This window comes from Oryctolagus cuniculus, chromosome 16 (genome assembly GCF_051225735.1).
Source record: "Oryctolagus cuniculus isolate XC-2025 breed Fujian yellow rabbit chromosome 16, ASM5122573v1, whole genome shotgun sequence".
NCBI lineage: Eukaryota > Metazoa > Chordata > Mammalia > Lagomorpha > Leporidae > Oryctolagus > Oryctolagus cuniculus.
In genome coordinates, this window is record NC_142882.1 from 47,115,793 (window position 1) to 47,140,869 (window position 25,077).

Sequence of the window (25,077 nt, forward strand, 5' to 3'; positions counted from 1 at the left end):
TGAAGCTTGTACTCAGCCAGCCAGTATGCAGCTCTCCTTGTGTCCCTGTCCAGTCCTCTAGAGATGGGGTTGACTCATATGAAGGGTGGGAATGGACCCAGAGAGGAGGAGACCTGGCTTGGCTGTGGGAGGAAGGACATGGTTGTATACAGACTCTAATCAGGCAGTAAAGCAGTCGCTGTGCTTTTGACCTTGCACTTGACCACTCACCTGCCTTGGTGCCTGTATCTGCAGGCCCCGAGCCCCTTGGGGATTCTCTGGCATGCGAGTGTTGCCTCTCATTCATTCCAGTTCCTTCAGGTTGTGTTGTCTCCACGTGGCTGATTCTCATCCTTCAGCTCACATTCCTTCCCAAGAAATTCTTTGAACTCTCTCTCAATCATTCTTGTCATCTCTCCCACAGTATTTTTCGTTGTCGGCTTTTATAGCATTTTAATTCCTTTCCTGCCATTTTATGGCATTTCTGAAGGGAATAGAAATAAGTGCATTTGATCAGTTCTTCTCTTTTGTTCAAAAGACATACAGTTTTAAAAATAAGGATATTATTTATTTATTTATTTGAGAGAGAGAGAATTACAGACAGAAAGAATGAGATACAGAGAGAGGTCTTCCATCCGCTGGTTCACTCCCCAAATGGCTGCAGCAGCCAGAGCGAGGCTGATCTGAAGCCGGGAGCCAGGAGCTTCTTCCAGGTCTCCCACGTGGGTGCAGGGCCCCAAGGACTTAGGCCATCTCCTACTGCTTTCCCAGGCAATAGCAGAGAGCTGGATCAGAAAGGAGCCGCTAGAACATGAACCAGCACCCATATGGGATGCTGGTGTTGCAGGAGGAAGCTTTAGCCCACTGCGCCACAGCACCAGCCCCCATACAGTTTTTAAATCATCCAGATTATCAATGTTATTGTTGTTGCTCTTCTTATTTGTAACATTGGGTATTTTAAGGCAATAGTAGAGTCTTTCTAGGAAATTTCCCAAAATAGACTATGGAAGAAGCTATTATTGTCATAGACTTGGTATTTTTACATCCCTGATTATAATGGGGGGGTCTCATCAGATTAAAATGTGTGATCTCTGTGGATGTTGTATTTATATCCACATAGATTCATTTTAGAAAAAGCTCACCCACTGGAACTCAGCTATGTAGCAATATCATTTTATTTGCAACAAATTCCAGAACAAAGACAGCATCCGAAGTGGCTTTGATTCTACAAATGCTTCTCAAGGGATAGTCTGTAAGGTCATAAAGCAAAAAAGCATTTATTTCTATTTCTAACCAAGTACAATGGCTTTTGAAATTTACAAACCAAATTGTCGATAGTTAACAACAGAGGAAAATAAGAGAAGTCATCCCACCCCTCCACCCCAACAGACAGAGGATAATTGGTGCGACACCCAACATGGAAGAAGAAGAGAAGGGAGCCAGAAATGTAAACAAAGGACCTCAGATTCCGGGGAGGAGCTTGTGGCAGAAGCTGTAGGTGCTGTCTCCACATCCCCCATGGTTCTGTCAACTTTATGCCCCTGGTCTGGCTCTTGCCATCAGTGATTTCTCTTGGAGTACTTCCTGTAGAAGTTGAAGACTGTGTTGAAGACCTGTGACAAGTGTAGAAGTCCTGGAGAAAAAGCTCCCAGAGTCAGCCTGCCACCGATGACTTACAGAAGTCAATGACTTATAGGAGTCTATATTTGTGCCACCTGGTTAAGACTAGAATATGTGTTGTGCATTGGAGACCACACATCTGCAGAGGGAAGAAACTCCCTGTCTCCACCTCAGTAATTTGCTTGCATAGTTTTTGGTTGCTTGCATTTGCTATCTCCTTTCTTACTCCACCTTGGATGCTCTTGGCAGTAAACCACATGCACTAACATTTTTGCCTTAGGTTAGGAGAATGTAAAATAAAAGAGGACTATCAAAGAGAGCATTTTGCATAGTGGTTATGATGCCCGCATCTCACATTTTGGTGTACCTGAGATTGATTCCTAGAGGATCTCACTTTTGTTATCTTGCAGTTATCTGTTTGCTCAGTTAATAAGAGAAATGGAGAGTGGGGGTGAAGCCTAGAGGTTAAGGCACCTGGGGTCCCAATCGAAGTGTCTGAGTTTGATTCCTGACTTTGACTGCTGATTCCAGCTTCCTGCCAATGCAGACTCTGGGAGCCAGCATGATGGCTTAAGTAATTGAGTTCCTGCCTACTACCTGGGAGACATGGAGTGTGTTCCCAGCTCCCAGCTCCAGCTCCAGCTCCAGCTCCAGCCTAGCCCTGGCCATTGTGGGAATTTGGGAAGTGAACCAGTGGATGGGAGTACCCTCTCTCTTCAATGAATAAAATAAAATAAAAAGAAGGGGTTATAGTTGACTTTTTGTATCCAGGGGTATCTCATCTGAGGATTCAATCTAGGATTCAAATAATCACTAATTGAAATGTGTTTTTTAAAAATGGCTTCTACACTGAAGAAGTACAGAATTTTTTCTTGTCCTTCATCCCCTAAACAATACACTATAATGGCTATTTTCATAATGCTTGCATTGTATTAGGAATTTTAAGTAATATGGGGATGATTTAAAGTATGAGGGAGGATGTGTACAAGTTCTGTGCAAATACCTTTTATAGAAGGCACCTGAGCATCCTCAATCCTCAATATCCTTTGGGTTTAGATGGGGAGCCTTGGAACTAATCCATGCAGATAATAAGGAACAACTGTATTTAGAATTGGGAAAGAATTACATATTCCTCAGTAGGACATTATTGTATGTATAAAGTGGAAGCTATTTAATTTTCAGGAAGATCCAGTGAGGAAATATTCATTTATATGCAATACATTTTGTTTTAGAGCATGAGAATTATATGTATATTTAAGGCAGACTGTCACCTAAAATAGCTAATAGATTACAGTTCCAGGGTTTGACTTTTACTTACATGGAAATTTAAACCACCCTGAATGAGTCATCTGATTAAAATTCTCCATATCGAAGATTATGTTGTGAATGTGAAGGTGCATTAAGGAAATAAGAGATTGCTAACTCAACAATGTTCAACAGAAACCTTCCCATGCCCTCTGAGAGGGGACTAGGAAAGGAATTAATGAGATCTCCATAGTTCTATGGAATTGAGGATCTTCTGAAGTGTTTAAAATGCGACAAGTTTATAAAATAAGTGTTTGCATGAAATACTCTGTGTACACACACATGTGCTTTCTTACAGCTTCTCCTGGAAGCTGGTTAACTAAGATCCCATTCTTTCTTTCTTTTTTTTTTTTTTTTTTTTTTTGACAGGCAGAGTTAGTGAGAGAGAGAGACAGAGAGGTCTTCCTTCCGTTGATCACCCCCCTAATGGCTGCCACAATTGGCACGCTGCGCCAATCTGAAGCCAAGAGCCAGGTGCTTCCTCCTGGTCTCCCATGCGGTTACAGGGCCCAAGCACTTGGGCCATCCTCCACTGCCTTCCCAGGCCACAGCAGAGAGCTGGACTGGAAGAGGAGCAACCGGGACTAAAACCGGCGCCCCAACCGGGACTAGAACCCCGGGGTGCTGGCGCCGCAGGCGAAGGATTAGCCTAGTGAGCCACAGTGCCGGCCAAGATCCCATTATTTCTGACATGTATGCACATCTTCTTAACTCTTAACCTGAAATATCAGATAGACTTGCTATCACTGCACAACAGTTTCGCTAACAGGAATGATTGTAGGGCAAATATTTGAAGTGTAACTTGAATTAAAAATGTGTCTCCCTGCTTCTCCCTGCTTTCTTACCTCCTGATGGGAAGCAGAGGAAAGGACTCGGGCCTGAATCGTGCGACAGGTGTGGGAGAGAGGTGAATGTTTCTGCCAGGAGAATGGAAGAAATCCATTTTTGGTTATAGTTGCTCCTGGAGGAATGGAACTGGATAAAGAGGGATGACACAGAGTTGGGAAAATGATAAGAGGAGGAGCCAATGGACTTATCTCTAATTGGTGTTTTACAGTGTTTATGCTGTATTCTCCATCCTTAATTCTACAATAAAATCAAATACTTACCAACAGGCTTTGTATGACTGGGTTTACTTATAGAGATCAAAAGCTGAAACTAACTCCCTTCTTTCCTCTCTTCCCTTCCCTTCCTTTCTGCTTCATTCCATGACATTCCTTCCCCCCTCTCTCTCCCCCACCCCTGCCACCATCCCCACCCTTCCTCCCTTCCAGAGAAGGGTTGTTTCTGTTAACAAGAGGATCAGTGCCAGGGCATGGATGGGGGTGAAAATGCAGAGCATCAGACAGTAATTTAGTGGAGAGAAGAATTACAGCCAGAAGTGACTCTTAAGGTTGTCAGGCCCCATGCATTCTCTAACAAATGAGGAAGACCATTAGACTTGGCATGTTGATGCTGGCGCGGTTCACTAGGCTAATCCTCCGCCTGCGGTGCCAGCACCCCGGGTTCTAGTCCCAGTTGCGGTGCTGGATTCTGTCCCGGTTTCTCCTCTTCCAGGCCAGCTCTCTCTCTGCTGTGGCCCGGGAAGGCAGTGGAGGATGGCCCAGGTCCTTGGGCCCTGCACCTGCATGGGAGAGCAGGAGGAAGCACCTGGCTCCTGGCTTCTGATCAGCACAGCGCCAGCCGTAGTGGCCATTAGTGGGGTGAACCAATGGAAGGAAGACCTTTCTCCTCTCTGTCTCTCTCTCTCACTCTCTAACTCTGCCTGTCAAAAAAAAAAAAAAAAAAAAAAAAAAAAAAAAAAAAAGACTTTGCACGTTGAGGGAGGTCCAATCTGACCTCAGAGTTATGGGGAAAAGAGCTAACAGCCAGGGAGACACAGCTAATCAATATTTTTTTTCTGTGCCTGTAGACATTGTAATTCTTGAAAATGCCCAGATTCTGATGTTGAGTTCCCTCAATTTTGGCCGCAGAGGGAAGAAGATGTGGCCGGCCTCTTTCCATGGGCCTCACTGCCAGCCCCTCGGTCACCCCTGGGCAGTGCTGTGTCTATCTGTACCTGGCACCTCCCCTGCTGTGGGCTGGGGCCACAGGTTGGCAGGGCCTTGCTTTCCAGGAGGCCACTCATGCCCCTGTGGCGTTCACTGTGTGCCTAGAGAGAACTTCAGTCTTTTTTTTCCCTTCGCCGTTGTCTGCTATCATTTTCTGTTCATGTCTCTGGCATTGGCCCTACGAGTTGCTTTTCCGCTCATGTTTTCACATTTGTTCTCCTATGCTTCAATGCTGTTGATCTGTGCTGTCTTGTGTCCCCAGCAGCGACAGAGCCTGCCCATGGACGTGCTGATTTGCGCACCGCACAGTCACAGCCTTGCGCTAGGAGCACACTAGTTCAAGTGTACTGGTGTGTTAAGGAGTGAAGGCACAGTACAGGAGAAACCCTGATGAGAATTTATTGTCTCATCTTTTTGACATTCATTTTGAGGTAGATGGAGGGATAGTCTGGTGGGAAGAAAGCATGTATTTGAGAATCACATATTCATGGACTTGGATTTTCCTTCTGTCTGTTAATAACTAAAAGCTGTTAGCTCCCTGAACCTGTTTCCTTGTAAGATCAGGATGGTGTTAGAGTCTTGTGTGCAGTGACTAGTACGTGGAAATCACCTTTGACACAAAGCGTTTCACATGCTAGTGATGTAGATCAGTTATGTTTGCCTTAGTGTGGTTGTAATGGTGCTTTTACGTTAGTCACTCCTTTCCTCTGAATGGAGTATAGGGAAGGGAACATTGTAGTGTTACTGTGGAGAAACCTGGCAGAATTCTCTTAACAGAGCGACCAGTGCAGCAGATCCACATGATCCACCACTTCACTGTGGTGAAAAGGGCACTTCATCCTGTTACTTCGTTCCCCCAAATCCATATTCTCAGCATAAAACATCCCAGAAAACTCCAGTTCAGAAGCATTTGGTTTTATTGATCGACTTTTAAAATATTTTATTTAATTCTATTTATTTGAAAGGCTGAGAGAGAACCAAAGGCCAGAGCTCTTCCATCTGCTGGTTCATTCCCCAAATGCCCTCAGGGCTGGGGCTGGGCCAGGCTAAAGCCAGGAGCCTGGAAGTCAATCCCAAGTCCGCAGGGCAGTAGTGGCAGGGACCTCACTGCTTGATCTCTCATCTGTTGCCTTTCTGAAAGCAATTAGCAATTAGCAGGAAGCTGGAATTGCAGTCAGAGCTGTGATTCAAGCCCAGGCACTCCTTTATGGAATGCAGGCATCCCAACAGTGGTGTCTTACCCACTGTGCCATATCCCAGCCCCAGGAACATTTTAGAAAACACTTGAGCAGTGATCTTCAAGAAGATATGACAAACAAATGCCACGTGGGACCCTGCATTGGGTCTTGGAATAGTAAAAGGGATGTTAGTGGAAACTTGTGAGTTCTAAATAAAATCTGAATTTCGTAAATAGTATTGTACTCATGGTAATTTCTTAGTTTTGACAAATGTCTTATGATTATGCATGACGGTATTTCAAAAAGTTCATCGAAAAGACAGAATTAAAAGATAAATTTATTTTGCTACAAGAAGTTTTTGAAATACATGCAGTTTTTTTCAGAATATGCATTTCCATGAACATTTTGAATTATTCTTTTTAGGTTTTAAACTTAGGGAGAAACTGGGTGAAATGTTGATGGGAACTTGATATACCATCTTGGCAGTTTTTCTCTAAATCTGAAATTAGTCTAAAGCAAAAGGAGAAAAACCATTTTTGTTTAAATTGAAAATATATGTGTGTACATGTGTGTGTGTATGAAAGGCAGAAAACAAGAGCGATCTTCCATATATATATATATACATCTTTCATGTGTATGCACACACACATATACACCTATACATAAACATAGATAAACACACATTTATATACCCACACAGTGGTAGAGAACAATGGTTGCTGGTATTAGTGTAGAGGGAGCATGAGGGAGTTTTAGGGGATGGTTATACTCATTTTTATTGTGATTATGGTTTTAGCAATCTGTACATGTATTAAGTGCATAGACCAGCTTACCAAAAAAAAAAAAATAAGGTCAATTTTAGTGTGTTTTAATTTAAAAATACATAGTGTCGTAAAAGGAAAAAACATGAAGAGGAAGAAGAATAAAGTGCCAGAAAAATGTTGGCCCCTTCTTACATGTAAGATTGTCATCATCAAATTGCTAAAACCTTCTCTAATATATTTTATCCTTTGACTTAAGAAATTTCTATGATTTGGGAATAGTCTGAGCATCCCCCAAGACTTCACGTGTTGCAGTTTAACCCTGCAGTGAGATTGTGAGAGAGTGGAAACTTAATCCAACTGTGGTGTTCATAGCTGCAGCCTTGGGAGTTAGATGAGGAAGGTTAGATAAAGTCATTACGGCAGTGGGAAACTGCGCCCCCCACTCCCCCCAGTCCTGGTGGCTTTATAAGCAGAGGGGAGGGGAATGCAGACACAGATGTGCACAAGCCCTTTCTCATGCGGTGTGCTGCCTTGGGACTCTGTTAACAAGAAAGCCTTCACCAGGTGAGGCCCCTAGATCCTGCACCTCCGGAACCATGAACCAAAACAAACTTTTTTTTGTTTGTTTGTTTTCCTTAAAGTAACCTACCTCAGGTATTTCATTGTTGAAACAAAAAACTAGACTAAGACCACACATATTCATCAACTCCCAAAGTCAGACACTATGCCCAGACTTGGAGGTGGACGAGAAGTTGATGGGTTCCGGATGTTGGAGGAAGCCCTGTTGCAAGACAGGCCAAACATACACCATAAGAGAATTCCTGTGACAAGTCAGGTTGTGGACATGGAGAGTTAAACAGCAAGGAAACATTACGGAATTTCCAGATACAGTCGGTACTGTATTAAGCCAAGTGAACAATCACGGCATAAATTCCAAAGGAGATGTAAGACGTCCTTAAATGAAGAAGAGATTTTCATGAAGGAGGTGCAAAGAATGTGGGAATGCCTGCCTTCTTTGTGATACAGGACTGTTTTTATTTAGGGAAGAAAGGTTGACATTTAAACTTCATGGTGTTTTCATTTTGAAATTTAAAGACATTTTTATAAGGACTTTTCATGTATGCGCTGACATGATTCTTGCAAGAACTCTGGAGATAGAAATGATCATTTTCCCCATTGTAGAGGAGAAGAAAACCCAGTGTCTGATGTAGCTAAGATCATATGATTAGCATCGGGAGCCAGACTGAATCCAGATATCAAATTCCACCTGACCTAAGCCAGGGAGTCCATAGTGATGCTTGTTTAACTTTCCCAGCTGGAAATAGACATAAAATGTGTCAAATACCCAAGAAACTGTAATTTTTTTTTAAAATAGTCTTTAAAATACAACTGTTTATAACATTCCTTTTTTATCTACAAGGAAATAGCCTTTGCCATGCCTGCCAGTTGGCACCCTACCCCTTGCTAATGCGCATCGATGGTGCCTTGTACTTTGCTGCCTGCCAGCTGAACGTGACCTTGGCAGCCTAGCGTGCCAACCAAAATTCCAGAACAGCAAAAGTAGCACTTGACTTCCTGGAGAAACGCTTTGAACCACCAAGAATGCCCTGCCACGTCTACCCACGTGGCAATAGTCCTTTCACCAGGTGGCTCATAAGCTAATGATTCCAAGTGGAACTTAATTATTTCTGAGTGTTCTTAGATTCTAATATAGTCTCTCTCTAATTTTGTGGTTTTTTTCTATTGTTGGAATTGCTTTGTCTAAAATTCTCTATTCTGGGCTATGTAAGACCTCATTTGCTTGCAAGCATTTCAGTAACAAACATAGTAATTAATTCTATGGGATTTTGTTTTGAAATATTTCTTTTGGAACAAAGACAGGAATTCTAATTTCTTTAAACAATTACTAAAAAACAAGGGTCCTCTATACATGACTTATATGTGTCTAAGTGTTCAGATTTTATAATAGTCAATTTAATTCTGAAAAGCTTAATAATATATTTAATACCAAGCTGCCAGTGAGTGGAGTTAGATAACAACATATGTTCACAGTGTTCAAAATGTTAATAGCACCATGTCTGGGAAAACTTGATCTAAATGGATATATCTATATGGAGCTTGGAACTCAGAAACATGGTATAGGCCAGAAAGAAAGATTTGGTATAAACAATATAGAGTTGTATCGTGAAGGATTGTGTTTTCATGGGACTGGCCAATTCCTTGTTATGAGAGCTGTCCACTGTGTTGTAGGGTGTTCAACAACATCCCTACGGGACACAAGGAGCAGCACCAGCCCTCTGTTTCATCAAAGATGTCTCCAGGGCCTGGCATTTGGCCGAGTGGGTTTTTTGCCTGGCTGCAGCTCCTGACTCCAGCCTCTTGCCAGTACAGACCCCGGGGGCAGCAGGTGATGGCTCACTTAGTTGAGTTCCTGCCACTTGGATTCAATCTGGCCCAGCCCCTATCTCTGCCCACATTTGGGAATAAACCAGTGGATGGGAATGCTCTGTCTGTGTCTGTCTCTCTGACTCTCAATTAAATAAGTACCTCAACTTTTATTAAAAAAAAAAAAAAAAAAAAAAAAGATGTCTCTAAAATTGCCTGTAGGTCACTAAGTACCAAAACCATACCCAGCTAAAAACTAATGATTAACTTGTTCCATATGTTTATGAAAAACAACAGATACATAATTAAGTCCATTTTCCTTCCAGCCCATCTCCTTCATAGAGGTCAAGAGCAGGTGTGAAGCAAACTTTGTCATGTTTTTTTTTTTTTTTTTTTTTTTTTGGTACATGTGGAACTTGATTAAGTTACTAAATTTTTCCATTCCTCAGTTTCTTTATTTATAAAATGAATTTATTAATAAAACCCCTTTTGCAGATACGTTGTTTTGAATGAACTAATATGTATAAAACATTGAAAACAGTTCCTGGCACATAGTCTGCTTAAGTTAATGAATGTTTGTAACAATTAAGCAGGAAAGCTAACTGTTAGCAATAATCATACAATACAGGAAAACTCCAAGATTCTTCTCTCCAAAGCATATGCACAGACAATTTAAAAAGAGAGATTAACATGTAGCAATAAACACACCAAATAAAATTCAGCATCGCCAATAGCCAGGAAAATCTAACATAAATTTATGATGTACTGCTTAATTCTATTAAATGTGGAACGATTTAAAAATTTTCAACCTTTATAAGACTGTGACAACTCTCAGTACACTGATGATAGGAGAAGACATGGGTATACTCTTTCTGTCTGGAGGATCACTTAACAGTAAGCATCACAGCTGTAAAATATTTATATCCTTTCACAGAGTAAATCCAGTTACAGAAATGTATCCTAAGGGAGTATTATGCTCAAAAATTAATACCTAGGCTTAATGATCACTCAGTTATTTATAATGCCAAAGTTAGAAGCAACCTAAAATCTCAGTCATTGCTCATGGTACATGTATGTCATACACTAGGTAGGTGTCACATTTTCAGAAGGGAAAATGCTTTCCCTAAGGTGGCCTTTGGTTCAAAATGTCCCTATAACTTCTAAGATACTAATTTTGTGACAATTCATGTAAATATAAAGCTCACTTAAATGATGAAAGCAATGTGAGGTGTTTATCACATATAGTAGGAAAGTCTGAGTGAAATAGAAGCCGTTGTTGAGCCTTAGAGGTATTAAAAAGTGACCCATTGGTCCAGATCCTACCTCAGGGCAAACAATTGTTTCATTGATATGAAAACTGAGAATAGTGTGGAGTGTGTGCATGCGTTATGAGTTTATAATAATACAGCTACCAAATAAGTATATGACATGAATGTAGATTTACATATGCTGAATATATTTCTCTTGCAGAGAGAGCAAGAAAAATAGCCAGCCAGCCAGAGCTTTCATCTGTTGGTTCTCTCCCCAGATGCCCACAATAGCTGTAATTGGGCTGGGGCCAAAGCCAGGAGCTGGGATTGCAATCCAGATCTCTTATGTGGGTGGCAGGAACCAACTGGTTGTGCCATTCCCTGCTGCCTCTCAAGGTGTGCATTAGCAGCCATGGGAGCTGGAAATTGAACTCAGGTCCTCCCATATAGGACGGGAGCATCTTAACCTCTGGGGTAAACATTCACTGCATATTGATATTTTAATAATGAACTTTTTCTGAGTTAACAGAAAGGTTCAAGAGATAACTTGAGAGAACCCTGAAAAACTAAAGGAAAAATAAGAAAAGTGTTTGTCAGTCATTTCAGTGTAGTTGTATAAGTTATGTAATGAGCTGTTGCAATCAACCTCTGTCTCTCTTAAAACTCAGTGGTAAAGGAACCAAACAGGACAATAAGAAAATTAACAAGAGCATTAAAAACATTTTACCAAGAAAGATGTACGAATAGCACATGAACACTTGAAATGATCATTCACCATTTGGTAAATGATATTATAACCACAGTGATGTGACAAAATACACCTATTAGGATAGCTAGAATAAAAAAACAGTGACAATTACCAAATGCTGACAAAGACTCAGAGAAATAGGATTACTCATACATTGCTGCTGGGAATGTAAAATGATACTGCCATTTTAGAAAACAGTTCAAATGTGTCTTTAAAAATAGAAAAATATACTTATTATGTACCAGAAGTTGTACTGTTGGAAATTTAGCCTACAGAAATGAAAACTGTGTGTTCACTAAAAGCTGAACAAAATTTGTTTTCAGTTTTATTTGTAGTAGCTGCAAACAGCAAGCATTCACAATGCTCTCAACAGGCAGATAGCTGTACTGTAGGTCTGTCCATCCCAGGGAATACAGCACAGCAGTAAAATTGAATGACCTGTCTATACAAATAGCATGGGTGCTTCCCAAGGATACTATGCAGGAAGAGACCCTAATTGAAAAGTTCACAAACTGTATAATTCCATTTATATTACAGTGTATCAGTGTTAACTTCCTGGGATCAGTATGGCGTAGCAGGTTAAGCCACCGCCTTCGAAGCTGGCATACCATATTGGAGTGCTGGTTCAAGTCTTGGCTGCTCCACTTCTGAACCTGCTCTCTGCTAGCAGAAGATGGCCCAGGTCCTTGGGCCCCTGCCAGCCACATGGGAGACAGATGGAGTTCCTGGCTATTGACTTCAGCTTGGTTCAGACTTGATTGTTGTGAATATTTGGGGAAGTGAACCAGCAAATGAATGATTTCTCTCTCTCTCATTCAGATTTTCAAATAAATCAATAAATCTTACTTCCTGATTTTCATATTGTACTATCATTATGTAAGATGTAACCATTGAGAAAACTGGGTGAAGGATACACAGATCCTCTTTTTTATTTTTTTCAACTCTGTGAATATGCAATTCCTTCAAAACAAAAAAAAATGATTTTTAAAGAAGTCATACTTTACATGTTCATACTATTTCTCGTTGGTGGGAAAGGTTGTTTTGGAGTAAATTGAGAATGTAAGCATTTCCGTTATTCTTGATCAAATTCTTTGTCTCTTTTGGTACAAACAATGTTTTCTTTTTTTTCCTCTAGCAAGGGTGGAGGTGGGAGTGCATAGAACCATGAGATATGTTACTTTTCTCCTCTGGGAATGGGATGCCTTCATTTTTAAAAATGATTTATTTATTTACTTGAAAGTTAGAGTTACGCAGAGAGGGGGGGGGGCTTTCATCCGCTGGTTCACTCCCCAGTTGGCCGCAATGGCTGGAGCTGGGCTGATCTGAAATCAGGAGCCTCCTCTGAGTCTCTCACGTGGGTGCAGGGGCCCAAGGACTTGGGCCATCTTTTACTGCTTTCCCAGGCCATAGCAGAGAGCTGGATTGGAAGTGGAGCACCCAGAACTCAAACTGGCAACCATATGGGATGCCGGCACTGCAAGCAGCAGCTTAACCTGCTATGCCACAACACTGGTCCCAGTGCCTTCATTTTTGAAAAGCTATATTTTTGTACAATCACTGAGTCCCTTTTGGCTGATTAATTTTACTCTGATTGTAATTTGGACATATAACTTCTTTGAAAAATGTGGATCATTTCATAGCTATCGCACTGTTCTGTAGAGTCAGCTGTTTTTGGGACCCATCTATTTCCTGTTTTAAATCACTAACTGTTTCTACGTGAGTCTCTAGTCTGCTCTGTTCTGTTCTTTTCTAATTTGCCCAAACCACATCTATCCCATTCATTATATTCTATTCCATTGTACTCAATAAATCTTACTGTGTGTTTGATACATGCCAGGTATTTTTTTTTTTCTGTATGGCTTGGCACATACCAGTGAACACAAGAGACAAAAATGGATGTTTTTCTAAAGATTGCATTCCAAGAGTAGGAGGCAGTATTAAATATAGTACATAAGAAATTGTATTATGCGTTACAAGTTAAGAGGTGCTATTGAAAAAAAGGAAAAGTTAAACAGATGGGAGGTAATGAGTGAGGACGGGGGAAATGTAGGGAAGTTACGATTTTCTCACCTTGTGAGGTTTGACAAACTGTGAGGTGGTAAGGTGTTCCGCCATCAGTTATCCAAGTATAGCCAGGCCAAAGGCACTAGGATTTACCATACCTGGGAAGCATAAGGTCAGGAAAGACCGAAGTGCCACAACTCAGGATGGAGAAAACTATATATGTAGCAGGTTTGACACTAAAAATCAGGAGTTCTTGTGTCAACATGGTAACTTTGATGTATCATTTCGACCTACAAGTGGGCATTACTTGTAGGAAGATGGATAGATGACCGTGGAGGACAGGAAAAAAGTCTGACTACAGCTACGTGTTTGAGAACTGCCAACCCATGGTGATATTCATCATGAGATTAGATGAGATCATCAAAGAAGTGACTGTTGATAGAACTGAGGACTAAACTGGGAAACTCCAGAGATACGAGGTCAGAGAGGAGAGCAGAATCCAGCAAATGAACCAAAGAGCAGCAGCTACCACGAGGAAACCTAAGAGAGTCCTCGAAGTCTAGTTGAAGAATGTATCAAATATGATCCAGTTACTAAGATGTATCTCCTGCCACCATGCAGGTGAGTGTGATAAAATTCAGTATTTTGCTGGCCCCTTGGTCTTATTTTCATTCTATTTTTATACTGGGAAGTAAGGTCACTTTTTGTTTGGAATTTAGCCTGTTAAGGAAAAGTATTTTTTTGTTGTTGTTTATTGCTCGAGTTTCAATCAGAAACGCAAATTAGGTTTGGTGTTAGTATTATTTCTGTGATTATTTGTTTACCTGACTCATTATTTAGAGTAAATGATCAAAAAAAAAATTAAAAAAAAAAAAGGGCCGGCGCCGAGGCTCACTAGGCTAATCCTCTGCCTTGTGGCGCCGGCACACCAGGTTCTAGTCCTGGTCAGGGCGCCGGATTCTGTCCCGGTTGCCACTCTTCCAGGCCAGCTCTCTGCTGTGGCCAGGGAGTGCAGTGGAGGATGGCCCAAGTGCTTGGGCCCTGCACCCCATGGGAGACCAGGAGAAGCACCTGGCTCCTGCCATTGGATCAGCGCGGTGCGCCGGCCATGATGGCCATTGGAGGGTGAACCAACGGCAAAGGAAGACCTTTCTCTCTGTCTCTCTCTCACTGTCCACTCTGCCTGTCAAAAAATAAAAATAAAAATAAAAATAGAGTAAATGATCAAGTGATGCCTTAATAAGGTGCTCATTGCACCAGTTTCTGGGGGCTAAAGTGACATATGTTGACATTACAGGGAAAAGAAATGAAGCGGCTTTTCTTCACCACAATTATGTGTTGTTATTAGTATCTTTTATAAATAACATTTTTGGGCTATGTTCTCTTGAGTGCCTATACGTTTTTAAAAATTAAGCATTTGATGTGGCATTATCAACTGCGTATATTCTGTAGTACAGTTTCCAAATTGTCAATTAATGAGCAAGCTCTATGGGACACACACATTACTGTCACAAACTAAAAAAATAAAATCAACAAATAAATAATAAAATCAAATCCCTGCGCACCTAATGGGCTGGACAGCTGAGAAGCGCCGAGAACAGAGCTGAAGGAACACAAGCTCCCTTTTTTGCATCAAGTTCCAAACTAAGCAGAAGCTGCTGCTTTATTTCAGGCAAGGAAAAATAATGGCCTGGTTTTCTTTACTTTTTCTGGGGAGCAGTTTAACTGCTGCCTGCATTTGGCATCATCTCCCACTTCTCTTGTTGGAATGTGGCTGCAAGGGTAGGTGTGGTGTTCACCACCACGACGTCTGTTTTCTTTACCGCATCGTGTGCTTGCAGCCCTATTTCCAGTGTAGATATTTAGTCTTTCTCTGAGCTGTGTAGAAAGCCGTTGTCTGGAGAGAAACTGAACACCGGCACTGGAGATGCAGGGTGTTCTAGGCGTTTTGGGGTGTGTGTGTGTGTGTGTGTGTACATGTGCATGTGTGTATGTATGTGTGTGTATGTATGAGTGAATGTGTGTGAGCATGTGTATGTGTGTGTATGTGTGTATATGAGTATGTGTGTATGTGTGTGTTAGTGTGGGTGTATGTGTGAATGTGTATATGTGCACATGTGTGTTTGTATGAGTATGTATGTGAATGTGTATGTGAGTGAATGTGTGTGCAAGCATGGGCATATGTATGTATGAATGTGTGAACCTGTGTATGAGTGTATGTGTGAATGTGGATGTAAGTGTGTGTATGTATGTGAACATGTTTGTGTCTGTGTGCGAGCATCTGTATTTGTGTGAGTGTGTGTATGTGAGTGAGCATGTTTATGTGTGTGAGTGTGTATATGAGTATGTGTGTGAATGTGTGTGCAAGCATGTGAATGTGTGTTATGTGTGTGAATGTGTGTAAGCATGTGTATATGTGTGAATGTGTACGTGTGCATGTGTGAATGTGTATGTGTGCATGTGTGAATGTGAGAGTATGTGTGAGTGAATGTGTGTGTGTGAATGTGTGTGTGTGTTGATAGAAGGGTAATCAAGGAGAGACAGTTTTTTTCCCAGATGGCATAACGTTAGTGGAGATGGCTAATGCTCACATGCTTGAAAACCCTTCCTGATCCCAGATCCTGGCTGGGTGTTTGCAAAAGTAGTCAAATTAACTCCTTGAACCTTTTCTTCTTTCCTGCTTTTGCAGTGGACTTTTTGAAAGGGAGACCAGCCCAGTTGTGTGGAGTGTTGAGCGTGTGCACCTCTGGGTGTGTCTGTGCTATGTGTGAACCATGGTGTATTCTGGCACAGCTCACATCAGCGAGAATGCTCTGCCATGGAGCCTGCTTTCATCCTCTCTCCCACCCTCACAACCTTCCTGTTTTACGATAATCCTGAAACTTAATGCTCCTGCTACTTTTAACCCAGAGCTGTGTTTATTTGCCCGTGGCCTGTTTTATTGTAAAATAAAATCCTTAAGATCCTTGTGTTTTTAGGGTGCTCCCCCCTCCTCCCAAGGGGAGTATGGTTGTCTTAAAGACTAAATGACTGTGTTTTAATGGTCTGTAAAGATTCAGTAAAAAAAAATAATAATAAATCATGGCAATTTTGTTTTAAGAAGAAACTTTTAAAAGTACTACATGGTGCGGACTTCAAAAAGACCAATCCAACAATTACGCACAAACTGGACGGTGTCACATTGGCATTTCATTCTGCCTTTTTTTTTGTGATATGTTAAAGCTCAAGTGTGGCCGATGGCGCTTCAATTCCAGGGGACCATCAGTAAGGGATTTGGGTCACAATTATTGAAAAATAAGTTTGTGGCCGGCGCCGCGGCTCACTAGGCTAATCCTCCGCCTAGCGGCGCCGGCACACCGGGTTCTAGTCCCGGTCGGGGCGCCGGATTCTGTCCCGGTTGCCCCTCTTCCAGGCCAGCCCTCTGCTGTGGCCCGGGAGTGCAGTGGAGGATGGCCCAGGTGCTTGGGCCCTGCACCCCATGGGAGACCAGGAAAAGCACCTGGCTCCTGGCTCCTGCCATCGGATCGGTGCGGTGCGCCGGCCGCAGCACGCCGGCCGCGGCGGCCATTGGAGGGTGAACCAACGGCAAAGAAAGACCTTTCTCTCTGTCTCTCTCTCTCACTGTCCACTCTGCCTGTCAAAAAAAAAAAAAATAAATAAATAAATAAAAAAAAAAAAAGAAAAAAAAAAAAGAAAATTAAGTTTGTACAGATCTTGGCTATCCCTAGGATTGTTTTCACACTGTGGCGAGTGGTGGAGGACATCTACGCTGATTGGATTTCTCTGCCCGTGGGAACCATTAGTTACGTGGCTGCTGTTGATTTTATTGTACTGACTGACAGCCACTGCCTCACCATTTTCTCATAAAGCACCTCATGGTGATGCATGGCTAATACTGGAAGAAAGGGCAAGTGAGTTGGCGATGTACTCTGGACATCTTACTGGCTTTTGCAAAGTTACTCATTGTCATTTTAATCTATCAGGAGGTACTCAGTAGTTCATATTAATTGGATGTGATGAGGGCAACAGATTTGTAAAAATCCCATTTTTTCCTTCAGGAACTTAACAGTCTGGCTCAGTGTTTCTTTAGAGAGCAGAGAAGGACTCTGTCAGCATTTTAGGTAGGAGTGATTTTTTTTTAACTTAATTGATTTTTAAAACTTTTTAAATGCTTTATGTTTTTGTGCTAGTGTGATATTAATGCAAAGAGAACAGATTCAATGTAGTTCATAGATAGAATTCTAAGAAAACGATGATACTCTCTTTCTCCCTCCATCCCCTCCATCTCTCTTTTTAAGTTTTTGAGAAGTTTTGTCAAAGTTTGTTTTGTATCTTTGTTAAACCAATTGTTAAGAATGACATGTTACTATAGTTTTAACAATCTGTGATTATTTTTTTTAAAAAAAGATTAGTTATCTGCAAAGTCAGAGTTACAGAGAAAGAGAGAGGAGAGGAGAGGGAGGGAGGGAGGGAGAATGAGAGTGCGAGTGAGAGAGGATCTTCTTTCTGCTGCAATGGCTAGTGTTGTTCTAGGCCAAAGCCAGGATCCAGAAGCTTTATCCAGGTCTTCCAGGTGAGAGCCAGGGGCCCAAGTTCTTGGGTCATTCTCCACTACTTTCCAGATGAGCTGGATTAGCATTAGCAGGGAGCTGGATTGGAAGTGGAGCAGCTGGGACTCGAACCTGCGCCCATATGGGATGCTGGTGTCACAGGTGGCAGCTTTACCCATGACACTACAATGCCAGCCCTGGTATGATTCTTTTCTGATATGAGACTAGCCCACGTATTGTGGGAAATAAGGCTTCCCTAGCCCCTGTCCTATGAATGTTAGTAGCACCATTTGTTATTGTGACACTAAAAGTATGTCCATCCATATACTTAGTAGATTTCCTCTGAGCAGGTGTTAGCTACAGCCATGCCTCCTCAGGAGAGTTGAAAGGTCTGAAGTGTCCACTCCATGGATTGAAAATGATTCAAGACAGTGATGTTGACACTATGCTGAAGAAATGATGCACATCATAAAACCCAGGAAAAGGCAGGGTGGGGAAGAAAATGCTGGGCAGCTGCTCTATGTGTGCCGTATTGTATCTGGACCACTTTTGAAGCTACTGCTTATATTTCTGCTATCACTTGCCTCTTCTGTCTCCCTTTTTTATCCCCCTGGATAAATGCTACTTAATCATCAAATCAGCTATATTGATAAAGCTTCCAAAAAGCTTTGGTCGACTTTCTTTTTTTTTTGTTTTGATTTTTTTTTTTTTTTTGGACAGGCAGAGTGGATAATGAGAGAGAGAGACAGAGAGAAAGGTCTTCCTTCTGTTGGTTCACCCCCCAATGGCCACTGCGGCCTGCGCACTGTGCTGATCCGAAGGCAGGAGCCAGGTGCTTCTCCTGGTCTCCCATGTGGGTGCAGGGCCCAAGCACTTGGGCCATCCTCCACTGCCTTCCCGGGCCATAGCAGAGAGCTGAACAGGAAGAGGAGCCACCGGGACAGAATCCGGTGCCCCGACTGGGACTAGAACCCGGTGTGCTGGCGCCGCAGGCTGAGGATTAGCCTAGTGAGCCACTGCGCTGGCCTTTGATCGACTTTCTCTGTCTTCAGACTGGCTTGGATGAGTCTGAACTTTGCTCTTTTAAGTGCTTGGGTGTGGTTCCACCATTGCCATTCGATGTTACACTTATGGTATCTGTTAGGGATCTGTTTAGGAGCATGTCAGTATACTGTATGCTTATTGTGGGCAAGCACTTGGCTGCATCTAGTCTTTCCTACCTAGTTAAGTTCTGTTTGTTTAGCATATGTTCAATTAACTCTTCCAAACTTGACAGGTGAATATTGGAAACACATAGCATTGTATAGTTTGACTGTTTTTTAACATCATGTATGGTTGCATTCAGAAATCTCCTTGTATGTAACTTTGCTTGTTCTAAAACCATTCTCCAGCTCCACGCTTGGAAATGTGATTTGGTGCATTGCTTTTGGAAAGTCATTTGGCAGTGTGTATCAAGGGATTTACAAGTTGATGGCATTTGATTCATTAATTCCATTTCTGGGAACCTCTCCTAAGGAAACAGTTCTAATTATAGAAAAGGCCTTATACACAAAAGTCACCATTTCAACACTTTACTAATAGCAAATAGTTGAGGAGTCTTCAACAAGTCTGGGTAATAAAAATGGGAATTTTCTAATTGTTGACAAACCAACTTTAATGGATAATTTTGGCTCAGTTACAGGGCATTGTGTGTTAATATGATCTTAATTTTAGATAAGGTACAATTATTTTGAAATAGGAAGGTAGAGAATGTTGGCCCATAAAATAATATAGTTACAAAGTATCCATTATCTCATTAAGTATACATACATAAACACAAACATATACACACAGATGTGCGTATACAGAATAATTCAACAGGGTAAATGCCTATAAGATCTTAACAGTGCTAAACTCTGTGTATTGGAAATTAATGTGTATTTTTCTTTTATTTATATTTCCTAATTTTCAACTGAATCCATTACACATTTGTAATAACAAAGGAATGTTAAAACATAAGGATTAAAAACAATTTAAATGTCTGTCAATAACATATTTATATATACAAATTAATTGTTAAGTGTCTTCATCATAGCTTATTTCTTTATATTTAAAGATAGCATTTATGGCAGCTTTTAATTCCATGGCAAAGTGTGTCTCTTGTAATATTCAGTGAAAACAGCAAGCCTCATTATGTATAGACTCCAAAAATAGATCTCACAGTGATTCTTACCAAGGTGCTAAAATCCTGGTGTTCTGTTTTTATTGTCTTATATCTTTTTTTTTCTATTATGAATATATAGATATATTGTAGCTTCTTTTTTTTATTTTTTTTTATTTTTATTTTTTGACTGGCAGAGTGGACAGAGAGAGAGAGACAGAGAGAAAGGTCTTCCTTTTGCCGTTGGTTCACCCTCCAATGGCCGCCGCGGCCGGCGCGCTGCAGCCGGCGCACCGCGCTGATCCGATGGCAGGAGCCAGGAGCCAGGTGCTTTTCCTGGTCTCCCATGGGGTGCAGGGCCCAAGCACCTGGGCCATCCTCCACTGCACTCCCTGGCCACAGCAGAGAGCTGGCCTGGAAGAGGGGCAACCGGGATAGAATCCGGCGCCCCAACCGGGACTAGAACCCGGTGTGCCGGCGCCGCTAGGCGGAGGATTAGCCTAGTGAGCCTTGGCGCCGGCCTATTGTAGCTTCTTAATTAGAAAAATATGTATCATCAAAATGCTATTAGAAAAGCTAATATGCATTTTAAAATATTTAGTTATTGTTATAGACAGTTAAAAAATTATAATGGCAGATGATGCCTGTATTTTAATAAAAGTAACCCTTCACATTAGAAATAAGTGTTAGGGAGAGTTAGTCTGTTTCCTGTCTTCTGTAAGCATAAGTTAAGAAGGGTCTTCTTGCTTTGCACTTTGTTAAACTTCTTATTTGGTGAAGCATCAAACCTTTGTACTAATGTAAATCTAAAATATGTTATCTCAAAAAGTAAGAAAGGAAAGGAAGGAGGGAGGGATGATGGAGAGAGAGATGCAGGGAGGGAATATTATTATAAGAATGGTCTCTGAACTATTTTTCATTTGTGGGAAACTAAAATTAAAAAATACAAAAAAATATAAATTAGATACAAAAGAGTGGGTAAGTTCAAATGGTTACAAGAGTGGTCCTATGGATTGGAAGCTTGGTCTGCAACATATAGATGTTGAGACAGTGGAACCGCCTAAGAAAGGGAGCCTCGTAAGAGATGATTGGGGTCTTGGGGCACCACACTTCCGAGGGATTAAGGCCTTTGTTGGGGTGCTGGACTAGTTACCCCTGGAGCAGGATCTGACAGAGCGAGGCCGTCTGTGCTGATGTTGGCCTCTTCCACATGTGCTGCCCCTGCTGTCAGCCCCGCTCCTGCCCTGTGGTGCCATCTGCTCTGTAACGACACAGCCTGAATTCTCAGCCCTCACATCCATGAGACAACATCAGATTCTTTCCTTCACAAATGACCCAGCTCCAGGCACTTTGTTATAGCCGCCCAACACAAAATGGCTGCAGAGAGGCGGTGCATTCGTTTGACCTTTCTTTAAACAGTTCATTGATTCCTTGATTGCATATCTGAGAAGAGCTTCTCAGGAGGGGAGAGGCTTTATTTCAGCGTTCACTTTGGAGAGACATCTTCCAAGATGAGATGGCCCTGTTGGTTCAGGTGTCTGCCGAGGCTGGTGGGTGGTGGAGGGACGATCTCATGCCAAGCTAGGAAGCTGAGAGAGAGAGAGAGATCGCGCATGCGCGAGTGAGCATGCTCTTCATCCTCTCTGTGTGGCCTCTCCCTGTGATGCCACGATTCAGTCTGCAACCTAATTCAATCTGTTAGCTCCCTAAAGGCTCCATCTTCAGACAGATGTTTCGGTCAAGTTGCAACCTCAATCCATGAACATAGACTTTGGGGAACAAGACTTGAACACATGGGAATCTGGGGAACACCCAGATTATTTTTCAAACCACAGCACCCACAGTTATCCATTGAGCATGGTCTTGGGAGCTAGGGATTCAGAAGTAAGAAATGTTAGAGGAGATAGCCCCTACAGACTTTTCTCTTACCTACGGGGCATAATTGAAAGTGTCTTATGACAGCAGTGTTGTATGTGATCTCAATTCCAAAGCATCTTTCCTATCTGAGTGGTATTTACTGAATTTCCAGATGTTCTCTCAGCTCTTTAATTAGATTGCCGGATTTCTGTGTCTTTCCAGTGTTGAAGTAGGCAGCCGAATGCCACATATGGAAAAATCTTCCTCTGGCAGTAAATTAAATATTTGAAAATTTACTGTCACTTATCTTAATATTTAACTTCGTAAAACTTCTGTTTCTCAGTACTTCTCCACACATTTTCATGTGTGTGTTAAATTGTTGTTAATGCTACATAATTCCACAGAAAATGAAATGGATTCTCCATCGTTTAGAATGGTTTTACGGGTAGTGCGATAAATCATTCCTTGGAATAAACAAATAAATCCAGGGAGTTCTTTTTGATATCTTATTGGATTACCCACACTATTTACTGGTTTCCTGTATGGGTAGGTCAAAACGTTACTAAAACTACTGTTTGTTCACAGGGTGTCTGAATTATCTATCAGAGAGATAATTTACCTAGTGATAGTTCATTAAGAAATCCAGGATAGTCAGGAAGAATTTTTAGAAAGGATCTCAAGTAACATTTTAACTTCTGAGCAAGATGATTCTGCTATGAAATTGCCAGCTACTTTATGAAATGTATGACTGTGGTTATTTTTCAAGCCAGAAGAAGCTACTGAGGAGTCCTGTTATTTTAACATTTAGATCTATTTGGCCTATGATAAAATTTAAAAAGCAGATGTAGGTCAAAGGAGATTCTGCAAACGCTTTTGGTGGTTTGTCCTGGGGCTCTGACAACCTTAAAGCAATGATGCGTTTTTCTTTATATCTGATCTAAATGCTTCTGATATACTTTATTTTCCTAAGTTTTCTTTCTGACACATGTAAATAAAAAATGTAACTCATGCTCGTTCTGCATTTTAGTGATGATATATCTGTCCATAATACACAGAAATAGAAAGATAAAATTTCATGAAAGATAGAGATGTCTTGAAGTATATACAGAAACCATTAATAGGAGTAGCAGCAAGAGGTAAGGAGTGAGAAAAGGGATTTTACCCTTCTGTTGCTCTTTTATATAATTGAAATGCTTTGTTTTGAGCATACTGTTACTTTAAAATTGAAAACAAAGAAATACATTTTTACTTGTTTCCACATAAATTATAGGTTCTATTAGGTCTTTGAAATATTTTTTATAATTTTTTTTTATTATTAGGCAGAGTTAGACAGTGAGAGAGAGAGAGACAGAGAGAAAGGTCTTCCTTCCATTGGTTCACCCCCAAATGGCGCTATGGCTGGCACTGTGCCTATCCAAATCCAGGAGCCAGGTGCTTCTTCCTGGTCTCCCATGTGAGTGCAGGGGCCTAAGCACTTGGGCCATCCTCCACTGCCTTCCCGGGCCACAGCAGAGAGCTGGACTGGAAGAGGAGCAACTGGGACTAGAAAACAGCACCGATATAGGATGCCGGTGCTGCAGGCGGAGGATTAACCAAGTGAGCCACGGTGCTGGCCCCTGGGCCTTTGAAATATTAAGAGATTAATAAATGCTTAATTGAATTTCAGCATTTACTTATATTTTATGTTTACAAGTGAGCCTACCAGATCTTCAACTTGAATAAATCTGACATTTAGAAGTTTTAAACAGTATATGAGACTTAGGATAAACAGGTATAAGCACAGCAAATGTTTTTAAAATGTTTTTTATTTCGCTATCACATTCAGGATCGACCCCCTACATCTACACACTGCCTTCTGCAGATGTGGAAACCAAGGCTATGCTTTGCCTAACACACTAATGCTTGCTTCTGAGAATGCCACGATGCTACAGGGACTGAGTCCCTCCCTAGGCTAATTTGTTTCTCACAAGTGGTGTCATTTTTGGGTGTCACGGCGCGTCAACAGCTAGCAGACTTTTGTCTTTCTCGTCTGTCCATTCAAACTAGGACTGAACAAGAAGTCTGACCTGCCACTGGGGATGAACTGTGGGCCCCATAACATCTGTGGTCATGTTCAGATGATTGAAAAACCTCCAAACACTTGGTCTCACTTCAGTGATAGCCTATCGGTCAAACATCAGAGTTTCTCCATTCTTCTAGCTTAGAACCATTGTCAGGAAAAACCTGTAATAGAAAAGAAAGGTTGTGGTTGGCTCTAGGGTTCCCCAGCTTCTGTCTTCTCCCCTAGCTTGGTAATGGTAGTAAGCTTTGGGAGCCAGGGCAGATGGGTGAGAAGGTAGGGAAGGGCCCTGTGTGCTGGATGAGCTGACACACCCACTTCTGGTGGGTGATTGAAGTGGGCTATTTGGTGTGCCTGGGGTTTTCTTTAGGGTTCACTCAACCACAGGTCCCTGGTCACAGTGAAACATTCCATTACTGGCCAGTTATAACCCCTTCCCACGTTGGTGCTAGCCTGTACATTTCTAGAATATTCCTGCTGAAGTCTCCCCCAACAACTAGATGTCCTCTCATGGGCAGACTCTAAGACCCTCCCAGGCCACTGGTCTCATTCTCTTCCTCGTCTGGGCAGATCTGGTCCACACCACACACACACCTTAGCCCTGCTGGGCAGGTGGGGGCTCTGTGACTTCTCTCCCTGGGCTTTCATGCTTTCAATTTCTCAGACCTGAGTTAGACACTGCTCCAGCCATCTCCAAAACTCAGGGAGAACACAGCCTCTCTAGGTGTATTCTTTGACCTTCTCACTAATCTCACAGTGAGGAGTAAGTAAGTCTCACCATAGCACAAAGCTGGGGGTAGTGCTGGAACACATTGAGGGCTCTATCATAGACTTCTCCATCTCTTTTCTCCAGTTCTCATCAGCTGTACTGTAGCCCTTTAATCCAGCTGAAAGGTAAGGCACCCAGGGGCTCTGAGCTGGCCTTCAGTTACTCCTTTTTGATCCTGCATAGGTGGTCTCGAATGTGGGAGGAGTTGACACCTACTTTTCCGGGGTCTCAGCCAAACTGGAAGCAACTATTTAGTCCCAGCTTTGGAAATACAACTTTTCCAGCCTTAATGCAGTCTATGAGATATTTTTTTACAGTCAAATATCATTTTATGAGTTCTTTTTTTTTTTTTTTTTGTATTTGTGTGTTAGAAGCAGTAATGCTGGCTGCACAACCTAGATATAAGTTTAGATTCTAA

General features: G+C 41.8%; 1 protein-coding gene across 50 annotated transcripts in view; it reads left to right on the forward strand.

The window, feature by feature from the left end:
* HDAC9 (histone deacetylase 9) overlaps positions 1-25,077 on the forward strand; it is a 659,964-nt gene that overhangs the window by 508,274 nt on the left and 126,613 nt on the right. For 7 of the 50 annotated variants that reach the window (XM_089315332.1, XM_070059631.2, XM_089315313.1 and 4 more), the window contains one exon: positions 17,343-17,405. The exons of the other annotated variants lie outside the window; for them this stretch is intronic. The gene's annotated coding sequence lies outside the window, so the exon portion shown is untranslated. The remainder of the gene's footprint in view (positions 1-17,342; positions 17,406-25,077) is intronic. 50 annotated transcript variants of the gene reach the window in all.